Source organism: Lissotriton vulgaris, unplaced genomic scaffold, assembly GCF_964263255.1.
Source record: "Lissotriton vulgaris unplaced genomic scaffold, aLisVul1.2 SCAFFOLD_1673, whole genome shotgun sequence".
Taxonomy (NCBI): domain Eukaryota; kingdom Metazoa; phylum Chordata; class Amphibia; order Caudata; family Salamandridae; genus Lissotriton; species Lissotriton vulgaris.
Window position 1 is genome coordinate 48,843 of NW_028241535.1, and position 25,751 is coordinate 74,593.

At 40.9% G+C, this 25,751-nt stretch overlaps 34 non-coding genes across 34 annotated transcripts; 11 read left to right on the forward strand and 23 right to left on the reverse strand.

Moving 5' to 3' along the window:
- Window positions 1–410: 410 nt before the first annotated feature.
- TRNAT-UGU (transfer RNA threonine (anticodon UGU)) lies at window positions 411–482 on the reverse strand. Its single transcript has one exon. It is a non-coding gene; the product is annotated as a tRNA-Thr (tRNA).
- A 589-nt stretch (window positions 483–1,071) lies between these two features.
- Window positions 1,072–1,153, reverse strand: TRNAS-GCU (transfer RNA serine (anticodon GCU)). The gene has a single exon. It is a non-coding gene; the product is annotated as a tRNA-Ser (tRNA).
- Window positions 1,154–1,442: 289 nt separating this feature from the next.
- On the forward strand, window positions 1,443–1,537 carry TRNAI-UAU (transfer RNA isoleucine (anticodon UAU)). The gene is made up of 2 exons: window positions 1,443–1,480; window positions 1,502–1,537. It is a non-coding gene; the product is annotated as a tRNA-Ile (tRNA).
- Window positions 1,538–2,684: 1,147 nt separating this feature from the next.
- TRNAT-UGU (transfer RNA threonine (anticodon UGU)) lies at window positions 2,685–2,756 on the reverse strand. The gene has a single exon. It is a non-coding gene; the product is annotated as a tRNA-Thr (tRNA).
- Window positions 2,757–3,345: 589 nt separating this feature from the next.
- TRNAS-GCU (transfer RNA serine (anticodon GCU)) lies at window positions 3,346–3,427 on the reverse strand. The gene has a single exon. It is a non-coding gene; the product is annotated as a tRNA-Ser (tRNA).
- Window positions 3,428–3,716: 289 nt separating this feature from the next.
- TRNAI-UAU (transfer RNA isoleucine (anticodon UAU)) lies at window positions 3,717–3,811 on the forward strand. Its single transcript has 2 exons — window positions 3,717–3,754; window positions 3,776–3,811. It is a non-coding gene; the product is annotated as a tRNA-Ile (tRNA).
- Window positions 3,812–4,967: 1,156 nt separating this feature from the next.
- On the reverse strand, window positions 4,968–5,039 carry TRNAT-UGU (transfer RNA threonine (anticodon UGU)). The gene has a single exon. It is a non-coding gene; the product is annotated as a tRNA-Thr (tRNA).
- A 589-nt stretch (window positions 5,040–5,628) lies between these two features.
- TRNAS-GCU (transfer RNA serine (anticodon GCU)) lies at window positions 5,629–5,710 on the reverse strand. Its single transcript has one exon. It is a non-coding gene; the product is annotated as a tRNA-Ser (tRNA).
- A 289-nt stretch (window positions 5,711–5,999) lies between these two features.
- On the forward strand, window positions 6,000–6,094 carry TRNAI-UAU (transfer RNA isoleucine (anticodon UAU)). The gene is made up of 2 exons: window positions 6,000–6,037; window positions 6,059–6,094. It is a non-coding gene; the product is annotated as a tRNA-Ile (tRNA).
- A 1,147-nt stretch (window positions 6,095–7,241) lies between these two features.
- On the reverse strand, window positions 7,242–7,313 carry TRNAT-UGU (transfer RNA threonine (anticodon UGU)). The gene has a single exon. It is a non-coding gene; the product is annotated as a tRNA-Thr (tRNA).
- A 589-nt stretch (window positions 7,314–7,902) lies between these two features.
- TRNAS-GCU (transfer RNA serine (anticodon GCU)) lies at window positions 7,903–7,984 on the reverse strand. Its single transcript has one exon. It is a non-coding gene; the product is annotated as a tRNA-Ser (tRNA).
- A 289-nt stretch (window positions 7,985–8,273) lies between these two features.
- On the forward strand, window positions 8,274–8,368 carry TRNAI-UAU (transfer RNA isoleucine (anticodon UAU)). Its single transcript has 2 exons — window positions 8,274–8,311; window positions 8,333–8,368. It is a non-coding gene; the product is annotated as a tRNA-Ile (tRNA).
- Window positions 8,369–9,524: 1,156 nt separating this feature from the next.
- TRNAT-UGU (transfer RNA threonine (anticodon UGU)) lies at window positions 9,525–9,596 on the reverse strand. The gene has a single exon. It is a non-coding gene; the product is annotated as a tRNA-Thr (tRNA).
- Window positions 9,597–10,185: 589 nt separating this feature from the next.
- Window positions 10,186–10,267, reverse strand: TRNAS-GCU (transfer RNA serine (anticodon GCU)). Its single transcript has one exon. It is a non-coding gene; the product is annotated as a tRNA-Ser (tRNA).
- Window positions 10,268–10,556: 289 nt separating this feature from the next.
- On the forward strand, window positions 10,557–10,651 carry TRNAI-UAU (transfer RNA isoleucine (anticodon UAU)). The gene is made up of 2 exons: window positions 10,557–10,594; window positions 10,616–10,651. It is a non-coding gene; the product is annotated as a tRNA-Ile (tRNA).
- Window positions 10,652–11,806: 1,155 nt separating this feature from the next.
- On the reverse strand, window positions 11,807–11,878 carry TRNAT-UGU (transfer RNA threonine (anticodon UGU)). The gene has a single exon. It is a non-coding gene; the product is annotated as a tRNA-Thr (tRNA).
- Window positions 11,879–12,467: 589 nt separating this feature from the next.
- On the reverse strand, window positions 12,468–12,549 carry TRNAS-GCU (transfer RNA serine (anticodon GCU)). Its single transcript has one exon. It is a non-coding gene; the product is annotated as a tRNA-Ser (tRNA).
- A 289-nt stretch (window positions 12,550–12,838) lies between these two features.
- Window positions 12,839–12,933, forward strand: TRNAI-UAU (transfer RNA isoleucine (anticodon UAU)). Its single transcript has 2 exons — window positions 12,839–12,876; window positions 12,898–12,933. It is a non-coding gene; the product is annotated as a tRNA-Ile (tRNA).
- A 1,158-nt stretch (window positions 12,934–14,091) lies between these two features.
- On the reverse strand, window positions 14,092–14,163 carry TRNAT-UGU (transfer RNA threonine (anticodon UGU)). Its single transcript has one exon. It is a non-coding gene; the product is annotated as a tRNA-Thr (tRNA).
- A 589-nt stretch (window positions 14,164–14,752) lies between these two features.
- Window positions 14,753–14,834, reverse strand: TRNAS-GCU (transfer RNA serine (anticodon GCU)). Its single transcript has one exon. It is a non-coding gene; the product is annotated as a tRNA-Ser (tRNA).
- A 289-nt stretch (window positions 14,835–15,123) lies between these two features.
- On the forward strand, window positions 15,124–15,218 carry TRNAI-UAU (transfer RNA isoleucine (anticodon UAU)). The gene is made up of 2 exons: window positions 15,124–15,161; window positions 15,183–15,218. It is a non-coding gene; the product is annotated as a tRNA-Ile (tRNA).
- A 1,156-nt stretch (window positions 15,219–16,374) lies between these two features.
- On the reverse strand, window positions 16,375–16,446 carry TRNAT-UGU (transfer RNA threonine (anticodon UGU)). Its single transcript has one exon. It is a non-coding gene; the product is annotated as a tRNA-Thr (tRNA).
- A 589-nt stretch (window positions 16,447–17,035) lies between these two features.
- On the reverse strand, window positions 17,036–17,117 carry TRNAS-GCU (transfer RNA serine (anticodon GCU)). The gene has a single exon. It is a non-coding gene; the product is annotated as a tRNA-Ser (tRNA).
- A 289-nt stretch (window positions 17,118–17,406) lies between these two features.
- Window positions 17,407–17,501, forward strand: TRNAI-UAU (transfer RNA isoleucine (anticodon UAU)). Its single transcript has 2 exons — window positions 17,407–17,444; window positions 17,466–17,501. It is a non-coding gene; the product is annotated as a tRNA-Ile (tRNA).
- Window positions 17,502–18,671: 1,170 nt separating this feature from the next.
- On the reverse strand, window positions 18,672–18,743 carry TRNAT-UGU (transfer RNA threonine (anticodon UGU)). The gene has a single exon. It is a non-coding gene; the product is annotated as a tRNA-Thr (tRNA).
- A 589-nt stretch (window positions 18,744–19,332) lies between these two features.
- Window positions 19,333–19,414, reverse strand: TRNAS-GCU (transfer RNA serine (anticodon GCU)). The gene has a single exon. It is a non-coding gene; the product is annotated as a tRNA-Ser (tRNA).
- A 289-nt stretch (window positions 19,415–19,703) lies between these two features.
- TRNAI-UAU (transfer RNA isoleucine (anticodon UAU)) lies at window positions 19,704–19,798 on the forward strand. Its single transcript has 2 exons — window positions 19,704–19,741; window positions 19,763–19,798. It is a non-coding gene; the product is annotated as a tRNA-Ile (tRNA).
- A 1,156-nt stretch (window positions 19,799–20,954) lies between these two features.
- Window positions 20,955–21,026, reverse strand: TRNAT-UGU (transfer RNA threonine (anticodon UGU)). Its single transcript has one exon. It is a non-coding gene; the product is annotated as a tRNA-Thr (tRNA).
- A 589-nt stretch (window positions 21,027–21,615) lies between these two features.
- Window positions 21,616–21,697, reverse strand: TRNAS-GCU (transfer RNA serine (anticodon GCU)). The gene has a single exon. It is a non-coding gene; the product is annotated as a tRNA-Ser (tRNA).
- Window positions 21,698–21,986: 289 nt separating this feature from the next.
- Window positions 21,987–22,081, forward strand: TRNAI-UAU (transfer RNA isoleucine (anticodon UAU)). The gene is made up of 2 exons: window positions 21,987–22,024; window positions 22,046–22,081. It is a non-coding gene; the product is annotated as a tRNA-Ile (tRNA).
- A 1,155-nt stretch (window positions 22,082–23,236) lies between these two features.
- TRNAT-UGU (transfer RNA threonine (anticodon UGU)) lies at window positions 23,237–23,308 on the reverse strand. The gene has a single exon. It is a non-coding gene; the product is annotated as a tRNA-Thr (tRNA).
- Window positions 23,309–23,897: 589 nt separating this feature from the next.
- Window positions 23,898–23,979, reverse strand: TRNAS-GCU (transfer RNA serine (anticodon GCU)). The gene has a single exon. It is a non-coding gene; the product is annotated as a tRNA-Ser (tRNA).
- A 289-nt stretch (window positions 23,980–24,268) lies between these two features.
- On the forward strand, window positions 24,269–24,363 carry TRNAI-UAU (transfer RNA isoleucine (anticodon UAU)). Its single transcript has 2 exons — window positions 24,269–24,306; window positions 24,328–24,363. It is a non-coding gene; the product is annotated as a tRNA-Ile (tRNA).
- A 1,156-nt stretch (window positions 24,364–25,519) lies between these two features.
- Window positions 25,520–25,591, reverse strand: TRNAT-UGU (transfer RNA threonine (anticodon UGU)). The gene has a single exon. It is a non-coding gene; the product is annotated as a tRNA-Thr (tRNA).
- Window positions 25,592–25,751: the final 160 nt, after the last annotated feature.

Here is a 25,751-nt window from a genome sequence, read left to right on the forward strand (position 1 = left end):
TGAAGATTAACCTCATTTGACTAAGAGCCGGGGTATCTGGGAGAAAAAGTATTTTAAGGGGGATGAAGTTCATATCTCCTTGGTGAAATTTCTAGAGCCTTATTTCATCCTTTCTGTGGATGCAGACTCAGTCGGAACAGACGTCCTAGTCCTCGCTCTGCCTTTCAAAGGAACTTTAAATATGCATGGCTTATTTGGCTTTGCCCGGCGGGGTGAGAATGGCGTTTGTCAGGCGTTCGTCAGGCGATCGGAAGGGGTGAGGCAATAGTTTATGGTTCAATGGTTTTCATGAACTCTTCTTGATAAGATGAAAGATGGAAAGGGAAGCTTGTCAATAAGCAAACTTAAGACAAGGTGTGACTCCTAGAAAGAATGACTTGAAAACAACATACAGAAACACACATATAAAAAGGCCCTGATGAGGCTTGAACTCATGACCCCTGGTTTACAAGACCAGTGCTCTGCCACTGAGCTACAAGGCCGGTCTGCCTGCAGTTTGTAAATCGCAACATGTATTCTTACTGCGGTATGAAGATATCTATGATTTTGAGACTCTGTATGGAAATGCAGTTGCATTTGAATGTCTACATGCGTGCACAAATCGAAGAGCATTCTTAAGACACTTTTCTTGAAAGTAGGAAAAACTCCATTTTGATTTGAGAACATAAGAGTATTCACATTTATGACCATACTGAAAGCTCTAGTGAGTATGTCCGCAATCAGTGACAGATAGAGAACTCACTTATTAGAAGTGATCTGTCTCTGTGGGGCAGACAAATGTAAACACTCAGACACTTGAGACGGCTGAAACTTTAGGAGTAAGAAATGCTTTCTTATCAGTCTATCTATCCAAACTGGTTGGAAGGCCAGGAGTGAGGAATAGGCAATCCTCTGGACACTTCATGAAAGATCTAATTTCAATTAAGCACAAAATACTTCCCTTTATTTGACATAAATGCCATAATGGAATAGTCAGTTGGGCCCTTCTAGTGGATTATGGCAGTGTCTTGAAAGAGAGTGTAATTGTACTACGAGACATGCTCCCCTTCAAAAGAGTGTCTGATGGCTTTCCGACGAAGGTGGGATTCGAACCCACGCGTGCAGAGCACAATGGATTAGCAGTCCATCGCCTTAACCACTCGGCCACCTCGTCTGCCTTAGGGGCCTATATTTCATTTTTGGAGAAATTCTAACTATGTGCTAATTAAAAATAAGCATAAGTTTATCCTACACTGTGTCAGAACGGCAAATGTATGGGGTGTTCAATAGACAGAGCACACGATATAGCAGAATTATCAAATCTATTCCATTTGGACTGTATTTTTAATAGTCATGATAACATGCTAGCATGTGAGTCGATCTTGCACAGTGAATAATGGAGCAGTGCAGTATCTACTTGGTTAGCACTAGATGGCTCAAATGGGGAGGAATGAAAACAGTGAGCTCCAGTGGCGCAATCGGTTAGCGCGCGGTACTTATACAGCAGTACTTGCACTGAACCATGCCGAGGTTGTGAGTTCGAGCTTCACCTGGAGCAGCTGATTGGTTTTCATAAACCATTTCACTAAAAGTAAAGATTAGACTCAGAATAAAGACGGCTCTTGCTAGAGAGTCTTAACTTCTTTTCAGGATCTGCGTGTCCGACTCCTCCAGGTGCAAAATATCACATATCCTATGCGATGCTCCTTATAAACATTCAATGATGTACCATCTTGCATAGCATGCAAACACCACATCAGTGCATTTAAAAATACTTTTGTAGAATAATAAATATGATGAATAGATTGTTGTCACGGGATAACCATAAACTGAGGAGCTGCAAACAGTGCTGTGTCAGCTACATACAATAAAATTTAACTCAAAGAAATATCAAAAGAAGAGCATCATCATATTAAAGTTTCTAGTCAACACAAGAGTTGCACCATAGCAGCTTATGGTGCTTTCTGCTCAGATTGTGCCTCCAATCCCACATTGACTTTTTTAGTCTTTGCAATTTTAAAAAACAATTCCTGCTCAAAGCTAGCTTTTCAAAACCATTCAACCTATTACATTTATTTCTCTAACCTGTGAATGTGGTCCATGTTCTCTTTTCCTCATTCCCATCATGATACTCCCTTTCCGGAAACCAAGTTCACTTCTTTATCCAGCCCACCCATCCAAGGTCACCAAATCTATGAAGCAATTCTGCTTTTTCTCACATTCTCTCCATGTACAAGATACCTTGTATCAATTGAATGGACAGCAGGAGAGGTGAATATTTATGGTTAGTGGGGGTGGGGTTTTGAAGATTAACCTCATTTGACTAAGAGCCGGGGTATCTGGGAGAAAAAGTATTTTAAGGGGGATTAAGTTCATATCTCCTTGGTGAAATTTCTAGAGCCTTATTTCATCCTTTCTGTGGATGCAGACTCAGTCGGAACAGACGTCCTAGTCCTCGCTCTGCCTTTCAAAGGAACTTTAAATATGCATGGCTTATTTGGCTTTGCCCGGCAGGGCTTGCCCGGCGGGGTGAGAATGGCGTTTGGAAGGGGTGAGGCAATAGTTTATGGTTCAATGGTTTTCATGAAGTCTTCTTGATAAGATGAAAGATGGAAAGGGAAGCTTGTCAATAAGCAAACTTAAGACAAGGTGTGACTCCTAGCAAGAATGACTTGAAAACAACATACAGAAACACACATATAAAAGGGCCCTGATGAGGCTTGAACTCATGACCCCTGGTTTACAAGACCAGTGCTCTGCCACTGAGCTACAAGGCCGGTCTGCCTGCAGTTTGTAAATCACAACATGTATTTTTACTGCGGTATGAAGATATCTATGATTTTGAGACTCTGTATGGAAATGCAGTTGCATTTGAATGTCTACATGCGTGCCCAAATCGAAGAGCATGCTTAAGACACTTTTCTTGAAAGTAGGAAAAACTCCATTTTGATTTGAGAACATAAGAGTATTCACATTTATGACCATACTGAAAGCTCTACTGAGTATGTCCGCAATCAGTGACAGATAGAGAACTCACTTATTAGAAGTGATCTGTCTCTGTGGGGCAGACACATGTAAACACTCAGACACTTGAGACGGCTGAAACTTTAGGAGTAAGAAATGCTTTCTTATCAGTCTATCTATCCAAACTGGTTGGAAGGCCAGGAGTGAGGAATAGGCAATCCTCTGGACACTTCATGAAAGATCTAATTTCAATTAAACACAAAATACTTCCCTTTATTTGACATAAATGCCATAATGGAATAGTCAGTTGGGCCCTTCTAGTGGATTATGGCAGTGTCTTGAAAGAGAGTGTAATTGTACTACGAGACATGCTCACCTTCAAAAGAGTGTCTGATGGCTTTCCGACGAAGGTGGGATTCGAACCCACGCGAGCAGGGCACAATGGATTAGCAGTCCATCGCCTTAACCACTCGGCCACCTAGTCTGCCTTAGGGGCCTATATTTCATTTTTGGTGAGATTTTAACTATGTGCTAATTAAAAATAAGCATAAGTTTATCCTAGACTGTGTCAGAACGGCAAATGTATGGGGTGTTCAATAGACAGAGCACACGATATAGCAGAATTATCAAATCTATTCCATTTGGACTGTATTTTTAATAGTCATGATAACATGCTAGCATGTGAGTCGATCTTGCACAGTAAATAATGGAGCAGTGCAGTATCTACTTGGTTAGCACTAGATGGCTCAAATGGGGAGAAATGAAAACAGTGAGCTCCAGTGGCGCAATCGGTTAGCGCGCGGTACTTATACAGCAGTACTTGCACTGAGCCATGCCGAGGTTGTGAGTTCGAGCCTCACCTGGAGCAGTTGATTGGTTTTCATAAACCATTTCACTAAAAGTAAAGATTAGACTCAGAATAAAGACGGCTCTTGCTATAGAGTCTTAACTTCTTTTCAGGATCTGCGTGTCCGACTCCTCCAGGTGCCAAATATCACATATCCTATGCGATGCTCCTTATAAACATTCAATGATGTACCATCTTGCATAGCATGCAAACACCACATCAGTGCATTTAAAAATACTTTTGTAGAATAATAAATATGATGAATACATTGTTGTCACGGGATAACCATAAACTGAGGAGCTGCAAACAGTGCTGTGTCAGCTACATACAATAAAATGTAACTCAAAGAAATATCAAAAGAAGAGCATCATCATATTAAAGTTTCTAGTCAACATAAGAGTTGCACCATAGCAGCTTATGGTGCTTTCTGCTCAGATTGTGCCTCCAATCCCACATTGACTTTTTTAGTTCTTTGCAATTTTATAAAACAATTCCTGCTCAAAGCTAGCTTTTCAAAACCATTCAACCTATTACATTTATTTCTCTTACCTGTGAATGTGGTCCATGTTCTCTTTTCCTCATTCCCATCATGATACTCCCTTTCCGGAAACCAAGTTCACTTCTTTATCCAGCCCACCCATCCAAGGTCACCAAATCTATGAAGCAATTCTGCTTTTTCTCACATTCTCTCCATGTACAAGATACCTTGTATCAATTGAATGGACAGCAGGAGAGGTGAATATTTATGGTTAGTGGGGGTGGGGTTTTGAAGATTAACCTCATTTGACTAAGAGCCGGGGTATCTGGGAGAAAAAGTATTTTAAGGGGGATGAAGTTCATATCTCCTTGGTGAAATTTCTAGAGCCTTATTTCATCCTTTCTGTGGATGCAGACTCAGTCGGAACAGACGTCCTAGTCCTCGCTCTGCCTTTCAAAGGAACTTTAAATATGAATGGCTTATTTGGCTTTGCCCGGCGGGGTGAGAATGGCGTTTGTCAGGCGTTCGTCAGGCGATCGGAAGGGGTGAGGCAATAGTTTATGGTTCAATGGTTTTCATGAACTCTTCTTGATAAGATGAAAGATGGAAAGGGAAGCTTGTCAATAAGCAAACTTAAGACAAGGTGTGACTCCTAGAAAGAATGACTTGAAAACAACATACAGAAACACACATATAAAAAGGCCCTGATGAGGCTTGAACTCATGACCCCTAGTCTACAAGACCAGTGCTCTGCCACTGAGCTACAAGGCCGGTCTGCCTGCAGTTTGTAAATCGCAACATGTATTCTTACTGCGGTATGAAGATATCTATGATTTTGAGACTCTGTATGGAAATGCAGTTGCATTTGAATGTCTACATGCGTGCACAAATCGAAGAGCATGCTTAAGACACTTTTCTTGAAAGTAGGAAAAACTCCATTTTGATTTGAGAACATAAGAGTATTCACATTTATGACCATACTGAAAGCTCTAGTGAGTATGTCCGCAATCAGTGACAGATAGAGAACTCACTTATTAGAAGTGATCTGTCTCTGTGGGGCAGACAAATGTAAACACTCAGACACTTGAGACGGCTGAAACTTTAGGAGTAAGAAATGCTTTCTTATCAGTCTATCTATCCAAACTGGTTGGAAGGCCAGGAGTGAGGAATAGGCAATCCTCTGGACACTTCATGAAAGATCTAATTTCAATTAAGCACAAAATACTTCCCTTTATTTGACATAAATGCCATAATGGAATAGTCAGTTGGGCCCTTCTAGTGGATTATGGCAGTGTCTTGAAAGAGAGTGTAATTGTACTACGAGACATGCTCCCCTTCAAAAGAGTGTCTGATGGCTTTCCGACGAAGGTGGGATTCGAACCCACGCGTGCAGAGCACAATGGATTAGCAGTCCATCGCCTTAACCACTCGGCCACCTCGTCTGCCTTAGGGGCCTATATTTCATTTTTGGAGAAATTCTAACTATGTGCTAATTAAAAATAAGCATAAGTTTATCCTACACTGTGTCAGAACGGCAAATGTATGGGGTGTTCAATAGACAGAGCACACGATATAGCAGAATTATCAAATCTATTCCATTTGGACTGTATTTTTAATAGTCATGATAACATGCTAGCATGTGAGTCGATCTTGCACAGTGAATAATGGAGCAGTGCAGTATCTACTTGGTTAGCACTAGATGGCTCAAATGGGGAGGAATGAAAACAGTGAGCTCCAGTGGCGCAATCGGTTAGCGCGCGGTACTTATACAGCAGTACTTGCACTGAACCATGCCGAGGTTGTGAGTTCGAGCTTCACCTGGAGCAGCTGATTGGTTTTCATAAACCATTTCACTAAAAGTAAAGATTAGACTCAGAATAAAGACGGCTCTTGCTAGAGAGTCTTAACTTCTTTTCAGGATCTGCGTGTCCGACTCCTCCAGGTGCAAAATATCACATATCCTATGCGATGCTCCTTATAAACATTCAATGATGTACCATCTTGCATAGCATGCAAACACCACATCAGTGCATTTAAAAATACTTTTGTAGAATAATAAATATGATGAATAGATTGTTGTCACGGGATAACCATAAACTGAGGAGCTGCAAACAGTGCTGTGTCAGCTACATACAATAAAATTTAACTCAAAGAAATATCAAAAGAAGAGCATCATCATATTAAAGTTTCTAGTCAACACAAGAGTTGCACCATAGCAGCTTATGGTGCTTTCTGCTCAGATTGTGCCTCCAATCCCACATTGACTTTTTTAGTCTTTGCAATTTTAAAAAACAATTCCTGCTCAAAGCTAGCTTTTCAAAACCATTCAACCTATTACATTTATTTCTCTAACCTGTGAATGTGGTCCATGTTCTCTTTTCCTCATTCCCATCATGATACTCCCTTTCCGGAAACCAAGTTCACTTCTTTATCCAGCCCACCCATCCAAGGTCACCAAATCTATGAAGCAATTCTGCTTTTTCTCACATTCTCTCCATGTACAAGATACCTTGTATCAATTGAATGGACAGCAGGAGAGGTGAATATTTATGGTTAGTGGGGGTGGGGTTTTGAAGATTAACCTCATTTGACTAAGAGCCGGGGTATCTGGGAGAAAAAGTATTTTAAGGGGGATTAAGTTCATATCTCCTTGGTGAAATTTCTAGAGCCTTATTTCATCCTTTCTGTGGATGCAGACTCAGTCGGAACAGACGTCCTAGTCCTCGCTCTGCCTTTCAAAGGAACTTTAAATATGCATGGCTTATTTGGCTTTGCCCGGCAGGGCTTGCCCGGCGGGGTGAGAATGGCGTTTGGAAGGGGTGAGGCAATAGTTTATGGTTCAATGGTTTTCATGAAGTCTTCTTGATAAGATGAAAGATGGAAAGGGAAGCTTGTCAATAAGCAAACTTAAGACAAGGTGTGACTCCTAGCAAGAATGACTTGAAAACAACATACAGAAACACACATATAAAAGGGCCCTGATGAGGCTTGAACTCATGACCCCTGGTTTACAAGACCAGTGCTCTGCCACTGAGCTACAAGGCCGGTCTGCCTGCAGTTTGTAAATCACAACATGTATTTTTACTGCGGTATGAAGATATCTATGATTTTGAGACTCTGTATGGAAATGCAGTTGCATTTGAATGTCTACATGCGTGCCCAAATCGAAGAGCATGCTTAAGACACTTTTCTTGAAAGTAGGAAAAACTCCATTTTGATTTGAGAACATAAGAGTATTCACATTTATGACCATACTGAAAGCTCTACTGAGTATGTCCGCAATCAGTGACAGATAGAGAACTCACTTATTAGAAGTGATCTGTCTCTGTGGGGCAGACACATGTAAACACTCAGACACTTGAGACGGCTGAAACTTTAGGAGTAAGAAATGCTTTCTTATCAGTCTATCTATCCAAACTGGTTGGAAGGCCAGGAGTGAGGAATAGGCAATCCTCTGGACACTTCATGAAAGATCTAATTTCAATTAAACACAAAATACTTCCCTTTATTTGACATAAATGCCATAATGGAATAGTCAGTTGGGCCCTTCTAGTGGATTATGGCAGTGTCTTGAAAGAGAGTGTAATTGTACTACGAGACATGCTCACCTTCAAAAGAGTGTCTGATGGCTTTCCGACGAAGGTGGGATTCGAACCCACGCGAGCAGGGCACAATGGATTAGCAGTCCATCGCCTTAACCACTCGGCCACCTAGTCTGCCTTAGGGGCCTATATTTCATTTTTGGTGAGATTTTAACTATGTGCTAATTAAAAATAAGCATAAGTTTATCCTAGACTGTGTCAGAACGGCAAATGTATGGGGTGTTCAATAGACAGAGCACACGATATAGCAGAATTATCAAATCTATTCCATTTGGACTGTATTTTTAATAGTCATGATAACATGCTAGCATGTGAGTCGATCTTGCACAGTAAATAATGGAGCAGTGCAGTATCTAGTTGGTTAGCACTAGATGGCTCAAATGGGGAGAAATGAAAACAGTGAGCTCCAGTGGCGCAATCGGTTAGCGCGCGGTACTTATACAGCAGTACTTGCACTGAGCCATGCCGAGGTTGTGAGTTCGAGCCTCACCTGGAGCAGTTGATTGGTTTTCATAAACCATTTCACTAAAAGTAAAGATTAGACTCAGAATAAAGACGGCTCTTGCTATAGAGTCTTAACTTCTTTTCAGGATCTGCGTGTCCGACTCCTCCAGGTGCCAAATATCACATATCCTATGCGATGCTCCTTATAAACATTCAATGATGTACCATCTTGCATAGCATGCAAACACCACATCAGTGCATTTAAAAATACTTTTGTAGAATAATAAATATGATGAATACATTGTTGTCACGGGATAACCATAAACTGAGGAGCTGCAAACAGTGCTGTGTCAGCTACATACAATAAAATGTAACTCAAAGAAATATCAAAAGAAGAGCATCATCATATTAAAGTTTCTAGTCAACATAAGAGTTGCACCATAGCAGCTTATGGTGCTTTCTGCTCAGATTGTGCCTCCAATCCCACATTGACTTTTTTAGTTCTTTGCAATTTTATAAAACAATTCCTGCTCAAAGCTAGCTTTTCAAAACCATTCAACCTATTACATTTATTTCTCTTACCTGTGAATGTGGTCCATGTTCTCTTTTCCTCATTCCCATCATGATACTCCCTTTCCGGAAACCAAGTTCACTTCTTTATCCAGCCCACCCATCCAAGGTCACCAAATCTATGAAGCAATTCTGCTTTTTCTCACATTCTCTCCATGTACAAGATACCTTGTATCAATTGAATGGACAGCAGGAGAGGTGAATATTTATGGTTAGTGGGGGTGGGGTTTTGAAGATTAACCTCATTTGACTAAGAGCCGGGGTATCTGGGAGAAAAAGTATTTTAAGGGGGATGAAGTTCATATCTCCTTGGTGAAATTTCTAGAGCCTTATTTCATCCTTTCTGTGGATGCAGACTCAGTCGGAACAGACGTCCTAGTCCTCGCTCTGCCTTTCAAAGGAACTTTAAATATGAATGGCTTATTTGGCTTTGCCCGGCGGGGTGAGAATGGCGTTTGTCAGGCGTTCGTCAGGCGATCGGAAGGGGTGAGGCAATAGTTTATGGTTCAATGGTTTTCATGAACTCTTCTTGATAAGATGAAAGATGGAAAGGGAAGCTTGTCAATAAGCAAACTTAAGACAAGGTGTGACTCCTAGAAAGAATGACTTGAAAACAACATACAGAAACACACATATAAAAAGGCCCTGATGAGGCTTGAACTCATGACCCCTAGTCTACAAGACCAGTGCTCTGCCACTGAGCTACAAGGCCGGTCTGCCTGCAGTTTGTAAATCGCAACATGTATTCTTACTGCGGTATGAAGATATCTATGATTTTGAGACTCTGTATGGAAATGCAGTTGCATTTGAATGTCTACATGCGTGCACAAATCGAAGAGCATGCTTAAGACACTTTTCTTGAAAGTAGGAAAAACTCCATTTTGATTTGAGAACATAAGAGTATTCACATTTATGACCATACTGAAAGCTCTAGTGAGTATGTCCGCAATCAGTGACAGATAGAGAACTCACTTATTAGAAGTGATCTGTCTCTGTGGGGCAGACAAATGTAAACACTCATACACTTGAGACGGCTGAAACTTTAGGAGTAAGAAATGCTTTCTTATCAGTCTATCTATCCAAACTGGTTGGAAGGCCAGGAGTGAGGAATAGGCAATCCTCTGGACACTTCATGAAAGATCTAATTTCAATTAAGCACAAAATACTTCCCTTTATTTGACATAAATGCCATAATGGAATAGTCAGTTGGGCCCTTCTAGTGGATTATGGCAGTGTCTTGAAAGAGAGTGTAATTGTACTACGAGACATGCTCACCTTCAAAAGAGTGTGTGATGGCTTTCCGACGAAGGTGGGATTCGAACCCACGCTTGCAGAGCACAATGGATTAGCAGTCCATCGCCTTAACCACTCGGCCACCTCGTCTGCCTTAGGGGCCTATATTTCATTTTTGGAGAAATTCTAACTATGTGCTAATTAAAAATAAGCATAAGTTTATCCTAGACTGTGTCAGAACGGCAAATGTATGGGGTGTTCAATAGACAGAGCACACGATATAGCAGAATTATCAAATCTATTCCATTTGGACTGTATTTTTAATAGTCATGATAACATGCTAGCATGTGAGTCGATCTTGCACAGTGAATAATGGAGCAGTGCAGTATCTACTTGGTTAGTACTAGATGGCTCAAATGGGGAGAAATGAAAACCGAGAGCTCCAGTGGCGCAATCGGTTAGCGCGCGGTACTTATACAGCAGTACTTGCACTGAGCCATGCCGAGGTTGTGAGTTCGAGCTTCACCTGGAGCAGCTGATTGGTTTTCATAAACCATTTCACTAAAAGTAAAGATTAGACTCAGAATAAAGACGGCTCTTGCTAGAGAGTCTTAACTTCTTTTCAGGATCTGCGTGTCCGACTCCTCCAGGTGCCAAATATCACATATCCTATGCGATGCTCCTTATAAACATTCAATGATGTACCATCTTGCATAGCATGCAAACACCACATCAGTGCATTTAAAAATACTTTTGTAGAATAATAAATATGATGAATACATTGTTGTCACGGGATAACCATAAACTGAGGAGCTGCAAACAGTGCTGTGTCAGCTACATACAATAAAATTTAACTCAAAGAAATATCAAAAGAAGAGCATCATCATATTAAAGTTTCTAGTCAACACAAGAGTTGCACCATAGCAGCTTATGGTGCTTTCTGCTCAGATTGTGCCTCCAATCCCACATTGACTTTTTTAGTCTTTGCAATTTTAAAAAACAATTCCTGCTCAAAGCTAGCTTTTCAAAACCATTCAACCTATTACATTTATTTCTCTAACCTGTGAATGTGGTCCATGTTCTCTTTTCCTCATTCCCATCATGATACTCCCTTTCCTGAAACCAAGTTCACTTCTTTATCCAGCCCACCCATCCAAGGTCACCAAATCTATGAAGCAATTCTGCTTTTTCTCACATTCTCTCCATGTACAAGATACCTTGTATCAATTGAATGGACAGCAGGAGAGGTGAATATTTATGGTTAGTGGGGGTGGGGTTTTGAAGATTAACCTCATTTGACTAAGAGCCGGGGTATCTGGGAGAAAAAGTATTTTAAGGGGGATGAAGTTCATATCTCCTTGGTGAAATTTCTAGAGCCTTATTTCATCCTTTCTGTGGATGCAGACTCAGTCGGAACAGACGTCCTAGTCCTCGCTCTGCCTTTCAAAGGAACTTTAAATATGCATGGCTTATTTGGCTTTGCCCGGCGGGGTGAGAATGGCGTTTGTCAGGCGTTCGTCAGGCGATCGGAAGGGGTGAGGCAATAGTTTATGGTTCAATGGTTTTCATGAACTCTTCTTGATAAGATGAAAGATGGAAAGGGAAGCTTGTCAATAAGCAAACTTAAGACAAGGTGTGACTCCTAGAAAGAATGACTTGAAAACAACATACAGAAACACACATATAAAAAGGCCCTGATGAGGCTTGAACTCATGACCCCTGGTTTACAAGACCAGTGCTCTGCCACTGAGCTACAAGGCCGGTCTGCCTGCAGTTTGTAAATCGCAACATGTATTCTTACTGCGGTATGAAGATATCTATGATTTTGAGACTCTGTATGGAAATGCAGTTGCATTTGAATGTCTACATGCGTGCACAAATCGAAGAGCATGCTTAAGACACTTTTCTTGAAAGTAGGAAAAACTCCATTTTGATTTGAGAACATAAGAGTATTCACATTTATGACCATACTGAAAGCTCTAGTGAGTATGTCCGCAATCAGTGACAGATAGAGAACTCACTTATTAGAAGTGATCTGTCTCTGTGGGGCAGACAAATGTAAACACTCAGACACTTGAGACGGCTGAAACTTTAGGAGTAAGAAATGCTTTCTTATCAGTCTTTCTATCCAAACTGGTTGGAAGGCCAGGAGTGAGGAATAGGCAATCCTCTGGACACTTCATGAAAGATCTAATTTCAATTAAGCACAAAATACTTCCCTTTATTTGACATAAATGCCATAATGGAATAGTCAGTTGGGCCCTTCTAGTGGATTATGGCAGTGTCTTGAAAGAGAGTGTAATTGTACTACGAGACATGCTCCCCTTCAAAAGAGTGTCTGATGGCTTTCCGACGAAGGTGGGATTCGAACCCACGCGTGCAGAGCACAATGGATTAGCAGTCCATCGCCTTAACCACTCGGCCACCTCGTCTGCCTTTGGGGCCTATATTTCATTTTTGGAGAAATTCTAACTATGTGCTAATTAAAAATAAGCATAAGTTTATCCTAGACTGTGTCAGAACGGCAAATGTATGGGGTGTTCAATAGACAGAGCACACGATATAGCAGAATTATCAAATCTATTCCATTTGGACTGTATTTTTAATAGTCATGATAACATGCTAGCATGTGAGTCGATCTTGCACAGTGAATAATGGAGCAGTGCAGTATCTACTTGATTAGCACTAGATGGCTCAAATGGGGAGGAATGAAAACAGTGAGCTCCAGTGGCGCAATCGGTTAGCGCGCGGTACTTATACAGCAGTACTTGCACTGAGCCATGCCGAGGTTGTGAGTTCGAGCTTCACCTGGAGCAGCTGATTGGTTTTCATAAACCATTTCACTAAAAGTAAAGATTAGACTCAGAATAAAGACGGCTCTTGCTAGAGAGTCTTAACTTCTTTTCAGGATCTGCGTGTCCGACTCCTCCAGGTGCCAAATATCACATATCCTATGCGATGCTCCTTATAAACATTCAATGATGTACCATCTTGCATAGCATGCAAACACCACATCAGTGCATTTAAAAATACTTTTGTAGAATAATAAATATGATGAATACATTGTTGTCACGGGATAACCATAAACTGAGGAGCTGCAAACAGTGCTGTGTCAGCTACATACAATAACATTTAACTCAAAGAAATATCAAAAGAAGAGCATCATCATATTAAAGTTTCTAGTCAACACAAGAGTTGCACCATAGCAGCTTATGGTGCTTTCTGCTCAGATTGTGCCTCCAATCCCACATTGACTTTTTTAGTCTTTGCAATTTTAAAAAACAATTCCTGCTCAAAGCTAGCTTTTCAAAACCATTCAACCTATTACATTTATTTCTCTAACCTGTGAATGTGGTCCATGTTCTCTTTTCCTCATTCCCATCATGATACTCCCTTTCCGGAAACCAAGTTCACTTCTTTATCCAGCCCACCCATCCAAGGTCACCAAATCTATGAAGCAATTCTGCTTTTTCTCACATTCTCTCCATGTACAAGATACCTTGTATCAATTGAATGGACAGCAGGAGAGGTGAATATTTATGGTTAGTGGGGGTGGGGTTTTGAAGATTAACCTCATTTGACTAAGAGCCGGGGTATCTGGGAGAAAAAGTATTTTAAGGGGGATTAAGTTCATATCTCCTTGGTGAAATTTCTAGAGCCTTATTTCATCCTTTCTGTGGATGCAGACTCAGTCGGAACAGACGTCCTAGTCCTCGCTCTGCCTTTCAAAGGAACTTTAAATATGCATGGCTTATTTGGCTTTGCCCGGCAGGGCTTGCCCGGCGGGGTGAGAATGGCGTTTGTCAGGCGTTCGGAAGGGGTGAGGCAATAGTTTATGGTTCAATGGTTTTCATGAAGTCTTCTTGCTAAGATGAAAGATGGAAAGGGAAGCTTGTCAATAAGCAAACTTAAGACAAGGTGTGACTCCTAGCAAGAATGACTTGAAAACAACATACAGAAACACACATATAAAAGGGCCCTGATGAGGCTTGAACTCATGACCCCTGGTTTACAAGACCAGTGCTCTGCCACTGAGCTACAAGGCCGGTCTGCCTGCAGTTTGTAAATCACAACATGTATTTTTACTGCGGTATGAAGATATCTATGATTTTGAGACTCTGTATGGAAATGCAGTTGCATTTGAATGTCTACATGCGTGCACAAATCGAAGAGCATGCTTAAGACACTTTTCTTGAAAGTAGGAAAAACTCCATTTTGATTTGAGAACATAAGAGTATTCACATTTATGACCATACTGAAAGCTCTACTGAGTATGTCCGCAATCAGTGACAGATAGAGAACTCACTTATTAGAAGTGATCTGTCTCTGTGGGGCAGACACATGTAAACACTCAGACACTTGAGACGGCTGAAACTTTAGGAGTAAGAAATGCTTTCTTATCAGTCTATCTATCCAAACTGGTTGGAAGGCCAGGAGTGAGGAATAGGCAATCCTCTGGACACTTCATGAAAGATCTAATTTCAATTAAGCACAAAATACTTCCCTTTATTTGACATAAATGCCATAATGGAATAGTCAGTTGGGCCCTTCTAGTGGATTATGGCAGTGTCTTGAAAGAGAGTGTAATTGTACTACGAGACATGCTCACCTTCAAAAGAGTGTCTGATGGCTTTCCGACGAAGGTGGGATTCGAACCCACGCGTGCAGAGAACAATGGATTAGCAGTCCATCGCCTTAACCACTCGGCCACCTCGTCTGCCTTAGGGGCCTATATTTCATTTTTGGAGAAATTCTAACTATGTGCTAATTAAAAATAAGCATAAGTTTATCCTAGACTGTGTCAGAACGGCAAATGTATGGGGTGTTCAATAGACAGAGCACACGATATAGCAGAATTATCAAATCTATTCCATTTGGACTGTATTTTTAATAGTCATGATAACATGCTAGCATGTGAGTCGATCTTGCACAGTAAATAATGGAGCAGTGCAGTATCTACTTGGTTAGCACTAGATGGCTCAAATGGGGAGAAATGAAAACAGTGAGCTCCAGTGGCGCAATCGGTTAGTGCGCGGTACTTATACAGCAGTACTTGCACTGAGCCATGCCGAGGTTGTGAGTTCGAGCCTCACCTGGAGCAGTTGATTGGTTTTCATAAACCATTTCACTAAAAGTAAAGATTAGACTCAGAATAAAGACGGCTCTTGCTATAGAGTCTTAACTTCTTTTCAGGATCTGCGTGTCCGACTCCTCCAGGTGCCAAATATCACATATCCTATGCGATGCTCCATATAAACATTCAATGATGTACCATCTTGCATAGCATGCAAACACCACATCAGTGCATTTAAAAATACTTTTGTAGAATAATAAATATGATGAATACATTGTTGTCACGGGATAACCATAAACTGAGGAGCTGCAAACAGTGCTGTGTCAGCTACATACAATAAAATGTAACTCAAAGAAATATCAAAAGAAGAGCATCATCATATTAAAGTTTCTAGTCAACATAAGAGTTGCACCATAGCAGCTTATGGTGCTTTCTGCTCAGATTGTGCCTCCAATCCCACATTGACTTTTTTAGTTCTTTGCAATTTTATAAAACAATTCCTGCTCAAAGCTAGCTTTTCAAAACCATTCAACCTATTACATTTATTTCTCTTACCTGTGAATGTGGTCCATGTTCTCTTTTCCTCATTCCCATCATGATACTCCCTTTCCGGAAACCAAGTTCACTTCTTTATCCAGCCCACCCATCCAAGGTCACCAAATCTATGAAGCAATTCTGCTTTTTCTCACATTCTCTCCATGTACAAGATACCTTGTATCAATTGAATGGACAGCAGGAGAGGTGAATATTTATGGTTAGTGGGGGTGGGGTTTTGAAGATTAACCTCATTTGACTAAGAGCCGGGGTATCTGGGAGAAAAAGTATTTTAAGGGGGATGAAGTTCATATCTCCTTGGTGAAATTTCTAGAGCCTTATTTCATCCTTTCTGTGGATGCAGACTCAGTCGGAACAGACGTCCTAGTCCTCGCTCTGCCTTTCAAAGGAACTTTAAATATGCATGGCTTATTTGGCTTTGCCCGGCGGGGTGAGAATGGCGTTTGTCAGGCGTTCGTCAGGCGATCGGAAGGGGTGAGGCAATAGTTTATGGTTCAATGGTTTTCATGAACTCTTCTTGATAAGATGAAAGATGGAAAGGGAAGCTTGTCAATAAGCAAACTTAAGACAAGGTGTGACTCCTAGAAAGAATGACTTGAAAACAACATACAGAAACACACATATAAAAAGGCCCTGATGAGGCTTGAACTCATGACCCCTGGTTTACAAGACCAGTGCTCTGCCACTGAGCTACAAGGCCGGTCTGCCTGCAGTTTGTAAATCGCAACATGTATTCTTACTGCGGTATGAAGATATCTATGATTTTGAGACTCTGTATGGAAATGCAGTTGCATTTGAATGTCTACATGCGTGCACAAATCGTAGAGCATGCTTAAGACACTTTTCTTGAAAGTAGGAAAAACTCCATTTTGATTTGAGAACATAAGAGTATTCACATTTATGACCATACTGAAAGCTCTAGTGAGTATGTCCGCAATCAGTGACAGATAGAGAACTCACTTATTAGAAGTGATCTGTCTCTGTGGGGCAGACAAATGTAAACACTCATACACTTGAGACGGCTGAAACTTTAGGAGTAAGAAATGCTTTCTTATCAGTCTATCTATCCAAACTGGTTGGAAGGCCAGGAGTGAGGAATAGGCAATCCTCTGGACACTTCATGAAAGATCTAATTTCAATTAAGCACAAAATACTTCCCTTTATTTGACATAAATGCCATAATGGAATAGTCAGTTGGGCCCTTCTAGTGGATTATGGCAGTGTCTTGAAAGAGAGTGTAATTGTACTACAAGACATGCTCACCTTCAAAAGAGTGTCTGATGGCTTTCCGACGAAGGTGGGATTCGAACCCACGCGTGCAGAGCACAATGGATTAGCAGTCCATCGCCTTAACCACTTGGCCACCTCGTCTGCCTTAGGAGCCTACATTTCATTTTTGGTGAAATTCTAACTATGTTCTAATTAAAAATAAGCATAAGTTTATCCTAGACTGTGTCAGAACGGCAAATGTATGGGGTGTTCAATAGACAGAGCACACGATATAGCAGAATTATCAAATCTATTCCATTTGGACTGTATTTTTAATAGTCATGATAACATGCTAGCATGTGAGTCGATCTTGCACAGTGAATAATGGAGCAGTGCAGTATCTACTTGGTTAGCACTAGATGGCTCAAATGGGGAGAAATGAAAACAGTGAGCTCCAGTGGTGCAATCGGTTAGCGCGCGGTACTTATACAGCAGTACTTGCACTGAGCCATGCCGAGGTTGTGAGTTCGAGCCTCACCTGGAGCAGTTGATTGGTTTTCATAAACCATTTCACTAAAAGTAAAGATTAGACTCAGAATAAAGACGGCTCTTGCTATAGAGTCTTAACTTCTTTTCAGGATCTGCGTGTCCGACTCCTCCAGGTGCCAAATATCACATATCCTATGCGATGCTCCTTATAAACATTCAATGATGTACCATCTTGCATAGCATGCAAACACCACATCAGTGCATTTAAAAATACTTTTGTAGAATAATAAATATGATGAATACATTGTTGTCACGGGATAACCATAAACTGAGGAGCTGCAAACAGTGCTGTGTCAGCTACATACAATAAAATTTAACTCAAAGAAATATCAAAAGAAGAGCATCATCATATTAAAGTTTCTAGTCAACATAAGAGTTGCACCATAGCAGCTTATGGTGCTTTCTGCTCAGATTGTGCCTCCAATCCCACATTGACTTTTTTAGTTCTTTTCAATTTTAAAAAACAATTCCTGCTCAAAGCTAGCTTTTCAAAACCATTCAACCTATTACATTTATTTCTCTAACCTGTGAATGTGGTCCATGTTCTCTTTTCCTCATTCCCATCATGATACTCCCTTTCCGGAAACCAAGTTCACTTCTTTATCCAGCCCACCCATCCAAGGTCACCAAATCTATGAAGCAATTCTGCTTTTTTTCACATTCTCTCCATGTACAAGATACCTTGTATCAATTGAATGGACAGCAGGAGAGGTGAATATTTATGGTTAGTGGGGGTGGGGTTTTGAAGATTAACCTCATTTGACTAAGAGCCGGGGTATCTGGGAGAAAAAGTATTTTAAGGGGGATGAAGTTCATATCTCCTTGGTGAAATTTCTAGAGCCTTATTTCATCCTTTCTGTGGATGCAGACTCAGTCGGAACAGACGTCCTAGTCCTCGCTCTGCCTTTCAAAGGAACTTTAAATATGCATGGCTTATTTGGCTTTGCCCGGCAGGGCTTGCCCGGCGGGGTGAGAATGGCGTTTGTCAGGCGTTCGTCAGGCGATCGGAAGGGGTGAGGCAATAGTTTATGGTTCAATGGTTTTCATGAACTCTTCTTGATAAGATGAAAGATGGAAAGGGAAGCTTGTCAATAAGCAAACTTAAGACAAGGTGTGACTCCTAGAAAGAATGACTTGAAAACAACATACAGAAACACACATATAAAAAGGCCCTGATGAGGCTTGAACTCATGACCCCTGGTTTACAAGACCAGTGCTCTGCCACTGAGCTACAAGGCCGGTCTGCCTGCAGTTTGTAAATCGCAACATGTATTCTTACTGCGGTATGAAGATATCTATGATTTTGAGACTCTGTATGGAAATGCAGTTGCATTTGAATGTCTACATGCGTGCACAAATCGAAGAGCATGCTTAAGACACTTTTCTTGAAAGTAGGAAAAACTCCATTTTGATTTGAGAACATAAGAGTATTCACATTTATGACCATACTGAAAGCTCTAGTGAGTATGTCCGCAATCAGTGACAGATAGAGAACTCACTTATTAGAAGTGATCTGTCTCTGTGGGGCAGACAAATGTAAACACTCATACACTTGAGACGGCTGAAACTTTAGGAGTAAGAAATGCTTTCTTATCAGTCTATCTATCCAAACTGGTTGGAAGGCCAGGAGTGAGGAATAGGCAATCCTCTGGGCACTTCCTGAAAGATCTAATTTCAATTAAGCACAAAATACTTCCCTTTATTTGACATAAATGCCATAATGGAATAGTCAGTTGGGCCCTTCTAGTGGATTATGGCAGTGTCTTGAAAGAGAGTGTAATTGTACTACAAGACATGCTCACCTTCAAAAGAGTGTCTGATGGCTTTCCGACGAAGGTGGGATTCGAACCCACGCGTGCAGAGCACAATGGATTAGCAGTCCATCGCCTTAACCACTTGGCCACCTCGTCTGCCTTAGGAGCCTATATTTCATTTTTGGTGAAATTCTAACTATGTGCTAAATAAAAATAAGCATAAGTTTATCCTAGACTGTGTCAGAACGGCAAATGTATGGGGTGTTCAATAGACAGAGCACACGATATAGCAGAATTATCAAATCTATTCCATTTGGACTGTATTTTTAATAGTCATGATAACATGCTAGCATGTGAGTCGATCTTGCACAGTGAATAATGGAGCAGTGCAGTATCTACTTGGTTAGCACTAGATGGCTCAAATGGGGAGAAATGAAAACAGTGAGCTCCAGTGGCGCAATCGGTTAGCGCGTGGTACTTATACAGCAGTACTTGCACTGAGCCATGCCGAGGTTGTGAGTTCGAGCCTCACCAGGAGCAGTTGATTGGTTTTCATAAACCATTTCACTAAAAGTAAAGATTAGACTCAGAATAAAGACGGCTCTTGCTATAGAGTCTTAACTTCTTTTCAGGATCTGCGTGTCCGACTCCTCCAGGTGCCAAATATCACATATCCTATGCGATGCTCCTTATAAACATTCAATGATGTACCATCTTGCATAGCATGCAAACACCACATCAGTGCATTTAAAAATACTTTTGTAGAATAATAAATATGATGAATACATTGTTGTCACGGGATAACCATAAACTGAGGAGCTGCAAACAGTGCTGTGTCAGCTACATACAATAAAATTTAACTCAAAGAAATATCAAAAGAAGAGCATCATCATATTAAAGTTTCTAGTCAACATAAGAGTTGCACCATAGCAGCTTATGGTGCTTTCTGCTCAGATTGTGCCTCCAATCCCACATTGACTTTTTTAGTTCTTTGCAATTTTAAAAAACAATTCCTGCTCAAAGCTAGCTTTTCAAAACCATTCAACCTATTACATTTATTTCTCTAACCTGTGAATGTGGTCCATGTTCTCTTTTCCTCATTCCCATCATGATACTCCCTTTCCGGAAACCAAGTTCACTTCTTTATCCAGCCCACCCATCCAAGGTCACCAAATCTATGAAGCAATTCTGCTTTTTCTCACATTCTCTCCATGTACAAGATACCTTGTATCAATTGAATGGACAGCAGGAGAGGTGAATATTTATGGTTAGTGGGGGTGGGGTTTTGAAGATTAACCTCATTTGACTTAGAGCCGGGGTATCTGGGAGAAAAAGTATTTTAAGGGGGATGAAGTTCATATCTCCTTGGTGAAATTTCTAGAGCCTTATTTCATCCTTTCTGTGGATGCAGACTCAGTCGGAACAGACGTCCTAGTCCTCGCTCTGCCTTTCAAAGGAACTTTAAATATGAATGGCTTATTTGGCTTTGCCCGGCGGGGTGAGAATGGCGTTTGTCAGGCGTTCGTCAGGCGATCGGAAGGGGTGAGGCAATAGTTTATGGTTCAATGGTTTTCATGAACTCTTCTTGATAAGATGAAAGATGGAAAGGGAAGCTTGTCAATAAGCAAACTTAAGACAAGGTGTGACTCCTAGAAAGAATGACTTGAAAACAACATACAGAAACACACATATAAAAAGGCCCTGATGAGGCTTGAACTCATGACCCCTAGTCTACAAGACCAGTGCTCTGCCACTGAGCTACAAGGCCGGTCTGCCTGCAGTTTGTAAATCGCAACATGTATTCTTACTGCGGTATGAAGATATCTATGATTTTGAGACTCTGTATGGAAATGCAGTTGCATTTGAATGTCTACATGCGTGCACAAATCGAAGAGCATGCTTAAGACACTTTTCTTGAAAGTAGGAAAAACTCCATTTTGATTTGAGAACATAAGAGTATTCACATTTATGACCATACTGAAAGCTCTAGTGAGTATGTCCGCAATCAGTGACAGATAGAGAACTCACTTATTAGAAGTGATCTGTCTCTGTGGGGCAGACAAATGTAAACACTCATACACTTGAGACGGCTGAAACTTTAGGAGTAAGAAATGCTTTCTTATCAGTCTATCTATCCAAACTGGTTGGAAGGCCAGGAGTGAGGAATAGGCAATCCTCTGGACACTTCATGAAAGATCTAATTTCAATTAAGCACAAAATACTTCCCTTTATTTGACATAAATGCCATAATGGAATAGTCAGTTGGGCCCTTCTAGTGGATTATGGCAGTGTCTTGAAAGAGAGTGTAATTGTACTACGAGACATGCTCACCTTCAAAAGAGTGTGTGATGGCTTTCCGACGAAGGTGGGATTCGAACCCACGCTTGCAGAGCACAATGGATTAGCAGTCCATCGCCTTAACCACTCGGCCACCTCGTCTGCCTTAGGGGCCTATATTTCATTTTTGGAGAAATTCTAACTATGTGCTAATTAAAAATAAGCATAAGTTTATCCTAGACTGTGTCAGAACGGCAAATGTATGGGGTGTTCAATAGACAGAGCACACGATATAGCAGAATTATCAAATCTATTCCATTTGGACTGTATTTTTAATAGTCATGATAACATGCTAGCATGTGAGTCGATCTTGCACAGTGAATAATGGAGCAGTGCAGTATCTACTTGGTTAGTACTAGATGGCTCAAATGGGGAGAAATGAAAACCGAGAGCTCCAGTGGCGCAATCGGTTAGCGCGCGGTACTTATACAGCAGTACTTGCACTGAGCCATGCCGAGGTTGTGAGTTCGAGCTTCACCTGGAGCAGCTGATTGGTTTTCATAAACCATTTCACTAAAAGTAAAGATTAGACTCAGAATAAAGACGGCTCTTGCTAGAGAGTCTTAACTTCTTTTCAGGATCTGCGTGTCCGACTCCTCCAGGTGCCAAATATCACATATCCTATGCGATGCTCCTTATAAACATTCAATGATGTACCATCTTGCATAGCATGCAAACACCACATCAGTGCATTTAAAAATACTTTTGTAGAATAATAAATATGATGAATACATTGTTGTCACGGGATAACCATAAACTGAGGAGCTGCAAACAGTGCTGTGTCAGCTACATACAATAAAATTTAACTCAAAGAAATATCAAAAGAAGAGCATCATCATATTAAAGTTTCTAGTCAACACAAGAGTTGCACCATAGCAGCTTATGGTGCTTTCTGCTCAGATTGTGCCTCCAATCCCACATTGACTTTTTTAGTCTTTGCAATTTTAAAAAACAATTCCTGCTCAAAGCTAGCTTTTCAAAACCATTCAACCTATTACATTTATTTCTCTAACCTGTGAATGTGGTCCATGTTCTCTTTTCCTCATTCCCATCATGATACTCCCTTTCCGGAAACCAAGTTCACTTCTTTATCCAGCCCACCCATCCAAGGTCACCAAATCTATGAAGCAATTCTGCTTTTTCTCACATTCTCTCCATGTACAAGATACCTTGTATCAATTGAATGGACAGCAGGAGAGGTGAATATTTATGGTTAGTGGGGGTGGGGTTTTGAAGATTAACCTCATTTGACTAAGAGCCGGGGTATCTGGGAGAAAAAGTATTTTAAGGGGGATGAAGTTCATATCTCCTTGGTGAAATTTCTAGAGCCTTATTTCATCCTTTCTGTGGATGCAGACTCAGTCGGAACAGACGTCCTAGTCCTCGCTCTGCCTTTCAAAGGAACTTTAAATATGCATGGCTTATTTGGCTTTGCCCGGCGGGGTGAGAATGGCGTTTGTCAGGCGTTCGTCAGGCGATCGGAAGGGGTGAGGCAATAGTTTATGGTTCAATGGTTTTCATGAACTCTTCTTGATAAGATGAAAGATGGAAAGGGAAGCTTGTCAATAAGCAAACTTAAGACAAGGTGTGACTCCTAGAAAGAATGACTTGAAAACAACATACAGAAACACACATATAAAAAGGCCCTGATGAGGCTTGAACTCATGACCCCTGGTTTACAAGACCAGTGCTCTGCCACTGAGCTACAAGGCCGGTCTGCCTGCAGTTTGTAAATCGCAACATGTATTCTTACTGCGGTATGAAGATATCTATGATTTTGAGACTCTGTATGGAAATGCAGTTGCATTTGAATGTCTACATGCGTGCACAAATCGAAGAGCATGCTTAAGACACTTTTCTTGAAAGTAGGAAAAACTCCATTTTGATTTGAGAACATAAGAGTATTCACATTTATGACCATACTGAAAGCTCTACTGAGTATGTCCGCAATCAGTGACAGATAGAGAACTCACTTATTAGAAGTGATCTGTCTCTGTGGGGCAGACACATGTAAACACTCAGACACTTGAGACGGCTGAAACTTTAGGAGTAAGAAATGCTTTCTTATCAGTCTATCTATCCAAACTGGTTGGAAGGCCAGGAGTGAGGAATAGGCAATCCTCTGGACACTTCATGAAAGATCTAATTTCAATTAAGCACAAAATACTTCCCTTTATTTGACATAAATGCCATAATGGAATAGTCAGTTGGGCCCTTCTAGTGGATTATGGCAGTGTCTTGAAAGAGAGTGTAATTGTACTACGAGACATGCTCACCTTCAAAAGAGTGTCTGATGGCTTTCCGACGAAGGTGGGATTCGAACCCACGCGTGCAGAGAACAATGGATTAGCAGTCCATCGCCTTAACCACTCGGCCACCTCGTCTGCCTTAGGGGCCTATATTTCATTTTTGGAGAAATTCTAACTATGTGCTAATTAAAAATAAGCATAAGTTTATCCTAGACTGTGTCAGAACGGCAAATGTATGGGGTGTTCAATAGACAGAGCACACGATATAGCAGAATTATCAAATCTATTCCATTTGGACTGTATTTTTAATAGTCATGATAACATGCTAGCATGTGAGTCGATCTTGCACAGTAAATAATGGAGCAGTGCAGTATCTACTTGGTTAGCACTAGATGGCTCAAATGGGGAGAAATGAAAACAGTGAGCTCCAGTGGCGCAATCGGTTAGTGCGCGGTACTTATACAGCAGTACTTGCACTGAGCCATGCCGAGGTTGTGAGTTCGAGCCTCACCTGGAGCAGTTGATTGGTTTTCATAAACCATTTCACTAAAAGTAAAGATTAGACTCAGAATAAAGACGGCTCTTGCTATAGAGTCTTAACTTCTTTTCAGGATCTGCGTGTCCGACTCCTCCAGGTGCCAAATATCACATATCCTATGCGATGCTCCATATAAACATTCAATGATGTACCATCTTGCATAGCATGCAAACACCACATCAGTGCATTTAAAAATACTTTTGTAGAATAATAAATATGATGAATACATTGTTGTCACGGGATAACCATAAACTGAGGAGCTGCAAACAGTGCTGTGTCAGCTACATACAATAAAATGTAACTCAAAGAAATATCAAAAGAAGAGCATCATCATATTAAAGTTTCTAGTCAACATAAGAGTTGCACCATAGCAGCTTATGGTGCTTTCTGCTCAGATTGTGCCTCCAATCCCACATTGACTTTTTTAGTTCTTTGCAATTTTATAAAACAATTCCTGCTCAAAGCTAGCTTTTCAAAACCATTCAACCTATTACATTTATTTCTCTTACCTGTGAATGTGGTCCATGTTCTCTTTTCCTCATTCCCATCATGATACTCCCTTTCCGGAAACCAAGTTCACTTCTTTATCCAGCCCACCCATCCAAGGTCACCAAATCTATGAAGCAATTCTGCTTTTTCTCACATTCTCTCCATGTACAAGATACCTTGTATCAATTGAATGGACAGCAGGAGAGGTGAATATTTATGGTTAGTGGGGGTGGGGTTTTGAAGATTAACCTCATTTGACTAAGAGCCGGGGTATCTGGGAGAAAAAGTATTTTAAGGGGGATTAAGTTCATATCTCCTTGGTGAAATTTCTAGAGCCTTATTTCATCCTTTCTGTGGATGCAGACTCAGTCGGAACAGACGTCCTAGTCCTCGCTCTGCCTTTCAAAGGAACTTTAAATATGCATGGCTTATTTGGCTTTGCCCGGCGGGGTGAGAATGGCGTTTGTCAGGCGTTCGTCAGGCGATCGGAAGGGGTGAGGCAATAGTTTATGGTTCAATGGTTTTCATGAAGTCTTCTTGATAAGATGAAAGCAGGAAAGGGAAGCTTGTCAATAAGCAAACTTAAGACAAGGTGTGACTCCTCGAAAGAATGACTTGAAAACAACATATAGAAACACACATATAAAAAGGCCCTGATGAGGCTTGAACTCATGACCCCTGGTTTACAAGACCAGTGCTCTGCCACTGAGCTACAAGGCCGGTCTGCCTGCAGTTTGTAAATCACAACATGTATTTTTACTGCGGTATGAAGATATCTATGATTTTGAGACTCTGTATGGAAATGCAGTTGCATTTGAATGTCTACATGCGTGCACAAATCGAAGAGCATGCTTAAGACACTTTTCTTGAAAGTAGGAAA